Source organism: Argentina silus (genome assembly GCF_951799395.1).
Source record: "Argentina silus genome assembly, chromosome: 10".
Classification (NCBI taxonomy): Eukaryota; Metazoa; Chordata; class Actinopteri; order Argentiniformes; family Argentinidae; genus Argentina; species Argentina silus.
Genome location: NC_139664.1, coordinates 18,164,695 through 18,171,173, shown reverse-complemented (window position 1 = coordinate 18,171,173; position 6,479 = coordinate 18,164,695).

Sequence of the window (6,479 nt, the reverse complement as noted above, 5' to 3'; positions counted from 1 at the left end):
TTTAATTCCCTTTGAGAACAGAACAATGGAAAGGAAGTGTTTCAGTGTCAGACTCCACTTCACTGCAGGAATTACCGCTTTTCATTGTCCGTCACTGGAGCGTTGGACTGACGTGTCACACATGCTCAGCAGCCAGCACTGATCTGTGTGTGTCACACACACATGCATATGATACTCTCTCTCTCTCTCTTTGCTGTCTCTCTCTCTCTCTCTCTCTGTCTCTCTCTCTCTCTCTCTCTCTCTCTCTGTGTCTCTCGTTTCTCTCGATATCGCTCTCTTTGCTCTCTCTCTCCTCTCACACACACACACACACACACACACACACACACACACACTGGTCAGCCATCCAGACTATCCAGACTGTGGTCCGAGTGAAAGGGAGTGGGTCATAGCCTCGACACACACAGTCCAATAATGGGCCCTATACACTAAACACACACAGTCCAATAATGGGCCCCATACACTAAACACACATAGTCCACGAGATTTATGTCCTCAGCTATGCAAAGTGAAATAACAGCAATGTGGAACAGAATCTTCTGGGCGGGGGGCGGGGGGGGGGGGGAGAGAAATGCTAATGTTTACTTGTTCTAGTTTGGCCCCGTATTCATCAAGCCAGCTGCCTAAATCTATTAGGATAAACACAGTTTGAGTTCTCTTGACAGCTGCAGTGACATTGTGTCCTCTCACGGAGAGACTGGCATATTATTCCTGTCTTTCCTGAACCATCTCAGGGTAAGACTCAGCCCTCTATGAAAACAAGCTGAAGTAATACTGCAAGTCATAAAATGTCTGGCCCCACCCTACTGTACCTCTCCTCTCCTGCCCCCCTTTCCCCCATCTCCCTCTCTCTCTCCCCCGCTCTCTCTTTCTGTCCCTTTCCATTCACCCTTACTGTCTTATTGTTCCGAATGTCAACATCAGACAGAATCGTCATCCCTCTATTCAACTTTGCTTTTCCTCTATCAACTTTATATCAGGATCATTGAATATCACACACACACACACACACACACACACACACACACACACACACACACAAATGAATGGGTAAAGTCCATGTCTATGATGAAAATATCACAAAATGTAAGGTAGAGTCATGCCAAAATATACTGTGGATGTCTCACACACACACACACTGCACGCACGCACGCACGCACGCACGCACACACACACACACCGCACGCACACACGCACGCACGCACGCACGCACACACACAAATGAACGGGTTAAGTCCATGTCTATGATGAGATATGGCAGCAGCCTGAGAATGTTCGTGTTAAAAGAATGACAGATAGACTATCTCATGGCCCTCTTCCCCCCACAAACTCTCCCGCTTATTGTTTATCCAGCTTGTGGGAATTCCTGTTCTTCGGGATGGGGTGTATGGAGTCATCAGGAACGTAGGCATTCCCGTCCCACCCAGACTCCTATAATAGACCCCGCGTTCCACTTTCACTTCATCACCATTACTGACACCGGGATAGGAACGCCACTCCTGTACAACCTCACCTTAGGACAACACGGTTCTAGTCAGTGCCAAAAAAAAGGGTTCTTCATTTGCCCTGTAGGAGAACCCTTTGAAGAACCCGTTTGGGTTGCTTGTTGAACCCTTTCCATAGAATGTTCTACATGGAAACCAAAAGGCTTCTACAAAGGGTTCCTTCCGCTACAGGGACACATGAAGAACCTTTTTTTTTTTCTTTTTCGAAAGAGCGTCACTCCAATATGTTCCGAATTGAACAATCAAAACAGTCACGGAACATTCAATGATCAGACAACTACTCACTCCAAGTCACTTCGATGTATTTTATTTGACAGTTTACTGATCCAAGCTATCAGACTGGATCCATAACAAGATACGTTCCAATTCCCCCACACAATGATACAGTACAAACACGTTTCGTTTTAGTTTTTTCATCCACAATGTAATCCTAATAGAATAAAGCAGATACACCTATACATGCCCACCAGTCATTAATATCTCATGTCTTTTGATGGAGACATGAATAGTGGAAGGGACTCCCACAGTTACACCACAATTAACCGTCTGAAAACAACAAAGGAAGGCCCATCTTGATTTTCATGGTTCAAATCACTGTCCGCTGTAGGCTTTAGACATTAATTAGCATTTTGATTCTCCCCTCTCTATTATCCTCCACGTTCTCTCCTCCCCCTCCCTCTTCTCTCTCTCTCTCTCTCTCTCTCTCTCTCTCTCTCTCTCTCTCTCTCTCTCTCTCTCTCTCTGTCTCTCTCTCTTCTCCCTCTCTTCACATAAATCCTTTCAGGGGTTCTGGCAGCAGTTTCCTGCTCTTTCATCTGGTTCCCTCGTGGTAGGACCATTAGCCCATGCATGCAGCCCAGGCCCAGGCCCAGGCCAGCCGTACGTACCTGCAAGTGTTTGGGAGGGAGGGAGGGAGGGAGGGAAGGAGGGAGGGAGGGAGGCAGCTGGCTCTGGACGGACGTTGCTGCTGCTGCTGCTGCCGGGCCCAGGGGCTGCTGGGACATGGGAACGCTGGCACCAAATACCAACGGGTAATTAGACCTTCATTCAAGAGCGAATGTGGCAAGCATTAGACACAAAGCTCTTTCCGGTTCAAATCATATCTACATCCTGGCCCTTACTCCCTTCCTTTATTGCCTCTTGTTGTTGTTGTTGTTGTTGTTGTGTGTGTCTCCTCTTGCTGTTCTTGAACGAGTCATTAGCCGTCTCTTTGGCTTGAGTTTGTCATCTGATGTGTGATTCGACATATTAATTATCATGGTTAGAATGACCACAAAGCACCAAGTTATCATCACTGTGGTTATGCTGGATGACATTATATGAATCATATCAACCTATGGATTAATGGATACACAACATGTGTGTTGATAATTGCGTTGATCATTGAACTGTCATATAAAGTGTTACCAAATGGTACTTTCCGTATTTTGTGAGATTGTCTCGCCAAGGCTGAGGCCAGCTTACAGTACATGACAGAGATGTAACCATCATCTGACATGTTGTTTGCCACAGAAAGGGAATGGTACAGTAGAAACAGAAGTGAGATGGGGAACAGATCAGTTTAGTCTGTGTCCATCAGTGGAGGCTGATGAAGGTTAGAATCGGTAGACGGGCTCGTTGTAATGCATGGAATGGAATGGAATGAAGAATGGTATCAAACGTGTGTGTTTGATACCCTTCCTCGTTCCATTCCATGCATGACAATGAGCCCGTCCTCCGATCGTCCTCCGATTTCGTCCTTTACCAGCCTCCCCTGGTCTCATGGTCTCATGCATTCAGATAACTGTATGATTGTTGAAAAAAAGATGTACTTCATTTTCTTTTTAATGTTTATTTCTCAATAAATATGAATTGAAGGCAGTATACAGTTTATGAAAGAGTATACGGATAGTACACAGTACACAGCATTTCATATACAGTATACAGTATATGAAAGATACAGTATATTCTTATAATGCCATCGAGAATACAAATGTGTATAAAACTGACCTGACTTGGGATAACAGTTCTCCATTCAGATTGCTGGGCCGTGAGAAAAAAGATTGTGGATGTTTCTCATGTATCAGAGGGAAACTATCAGGAGCCCTTTGTTGTTTTGTGGTGCGAGGTGACATAACCCATAATTCCATTAAAACCACACTGGCCCTTTATCAGATGTCCGTCTGACGTTGTAGTCTGACTAAAAGCACCCAAGTACAGTCTTAGTACCAACTACATACAGACCCGAGTCAACTGTGGACATATCTCAAATATATACCTACAAAACGAATAAGTACATCGGAATTATCACTGTTTGCACTATTTTATGGGTTCTATTGACCAGGGTAACTAAATAAAGTGCAGCTCAAGTATGCGAGGGTGTTTGACATATTTCACCCGGTTCTATTTCCATCATCACTACAAAACGTGTGGAAATCAATAACTATACCTCGACATCATACTGTATTCTTTAGAACATTCTAGAAACAAGTCCTCTGCGTTCCTCATGTGTCTTACACGTTTGGCTCGGATGGCAGCTGAGTGAATGGGTGGAGTGTTGTTGCTGTGTGGCACTGCCTGCTCCCAGTCGGGGTGGCGGAGAGAGAGAGAGAGAGAGAGAGAGAGAGAGAGGATGAGAGAGAGAGAGGACCTTGCTTTTAGCGGCGGAGGGAAAAGCGCTGCGCCAAATTAGCGTAAACAGGAGCACAAAAGGAGAGAGGCGAGGAGAGGAGTGGAAACCGGCGTTGTCAACAGGACCCCCCACCGAGGAATTTCAATTTCATATGTCTAATTATCCCTGTCAGATGGAGGAACTGACAAAAAGCTTTCTTTGTTCTCTTTCTCTGTCTCCCGCATTTCTGTCAATTAATTTCAGCATACGAATATGACTAATTGTCTCTCCACAGCTCCGGCACCACATAAATAGTAATTTGGCCTGCGTTGGATCGGGGGGGGCTGGTTCTGTGGGTATTCATGCATCAATTTATGATATTTGAACACAATGGACTGTGCATAATTTCAGGTGATCGTGTAAGCAGGCCAACGCCACCTCAACGTAGATAGTGGCTCCTGAGCCTTTTTTGGATCCCACAGCCCACACAATGCTCCATGTACTTCCCTCCTTTGTAAGGGAGAGCATTATGTTTCTCATTTCTGTCATCGCAATTGCTTCTTTGTTTAGTGCTGATATTAGCATCATAATTAGGCCGACTGAGAGGAAAGGAAAAGAGGCGAGAGTGTTGCGATTCATGCAGGGGTTTTTCTTCTTTTTTTTTTTTTCATATCGGTGCGGAGGCCTGAATTCTAGACGAGACCGTTAGTTATGTCTCATTCCGGTTGTCGTCTCATCAGAAATGCGCATGTTAAATGTTTTTCTTGCGTGTTGCATTTTTTTTTATTTTAATTTTTTTTTTATGTTTGCTATCATAACCGTTACCGATGCAAAACAATAAAGAAAAACATGTCTTCATTATCAATTGCAACATTTAGCCATGAAAACGGTTTGCCCATCAATGCAACGTACAGGATCCAGGATATCTTCCTAAAGAAACGAAACACAAAAGTAACTAGTTTATCCCTTTACAAGGTACAATCAAAAACATCCACAATTCACATTGAAAGGTTGAAACTTTTCAAATTAAACTTTCGAATGAATGTGCTAAGCATGAATAAAAATATATATATCTGTGGTAAAAGTGCAACATGTTTTTTTAGGTTTACTTTCTCTCTCAAATGAATATATAATAATAATAATAATAATAACATTGGAAAGACAGTATGAACCTAGTACTTTATAAACATTCAACTTCCATAGCGAGGTCGGTCCCTACTTAATGATCTAAAGTGATTATTATAGCAGGTGTTCCATTCAGGGCAGGTGACCTTGTCTTTATCCACACTCAAAAATGATCAAGCAACGAAGGACATGTGATTGTGAAAGGATGCTTTAGCATCTCAAATGAACACTGGCATGAAATGCATTTGAAGAACAACACTGTAGAGAAGAGTTTCAACACATTCCCCTCTCAAATACACACACACACACACACACGCACACACACAAACCAAAAACAGGGGCCTCTATTAAATTGTTTATTCGCAGGATTACAAGAATCAGCTAGGGTTAGCCAACTTAAACATGGTCAACTTACAACTAACCAAACCAAACCTCAGCCAAACTGAGCTATAGTTCTACCTAGTCTGGTCATAACATGACTCAAAGTCGAGAAGGAAGGGGGAATGAACGATTGTAACATTTCATTAGGCACATTCCTACTCTGTGGACTCTTGACCAGTTGCCATGGCGCTAGTGCTGACCACATTTCATAACCCCCCCCCCCTCTCCCCCCTCCCCTCTCTCTCCTCCACTGAACAACTTGTGTGAATGAGAGTGTGACATAGAGGTTCCCTTATTGGCTTGAAAAAAACACATTTCTAAAAGTTAGACATAGACACTCATCAATTCAGTCTTACAGGATCTTACAGGTGTGGTACATAACAATGTGTTTTTAGCATCAGTTAACTTGAATCTCAGCGAATTAAACACTAAATTGGATTTCGATTAAATTAAGCAACTGACAAACTATTCGCTTGAAATATTTGGTGTCCTTACCTACGCTAACTCAACTGAACAAACAAATAAAGAGTAACCAGAACAACATTTCAAAGTCCCAATGCATAATTTAACATTATTGAACCTTCTTTTCCATTGACACATTTGCATAAGCACATCTACAGTCAAGTGTGATAACCAACAAAAAGAATGCAATGAAAATAGGAAGAAAAACGATTAGCATTTTGAGTATAAATAGTTCCAGGACAAGGGCTGTTAAGTTTGGAATTAACATGTAAACAGTTGGAAAGTCCCCCTCAACCCCCCTTTCTCTCCTTTTTAAACCTTGATAAATATACATAAAGTCTCACACAAAGACATCCTTGTTCTCTTAATGGGAGAGCCCTTAATGGAGACATATATTTCCAGGATTATATCAGCAT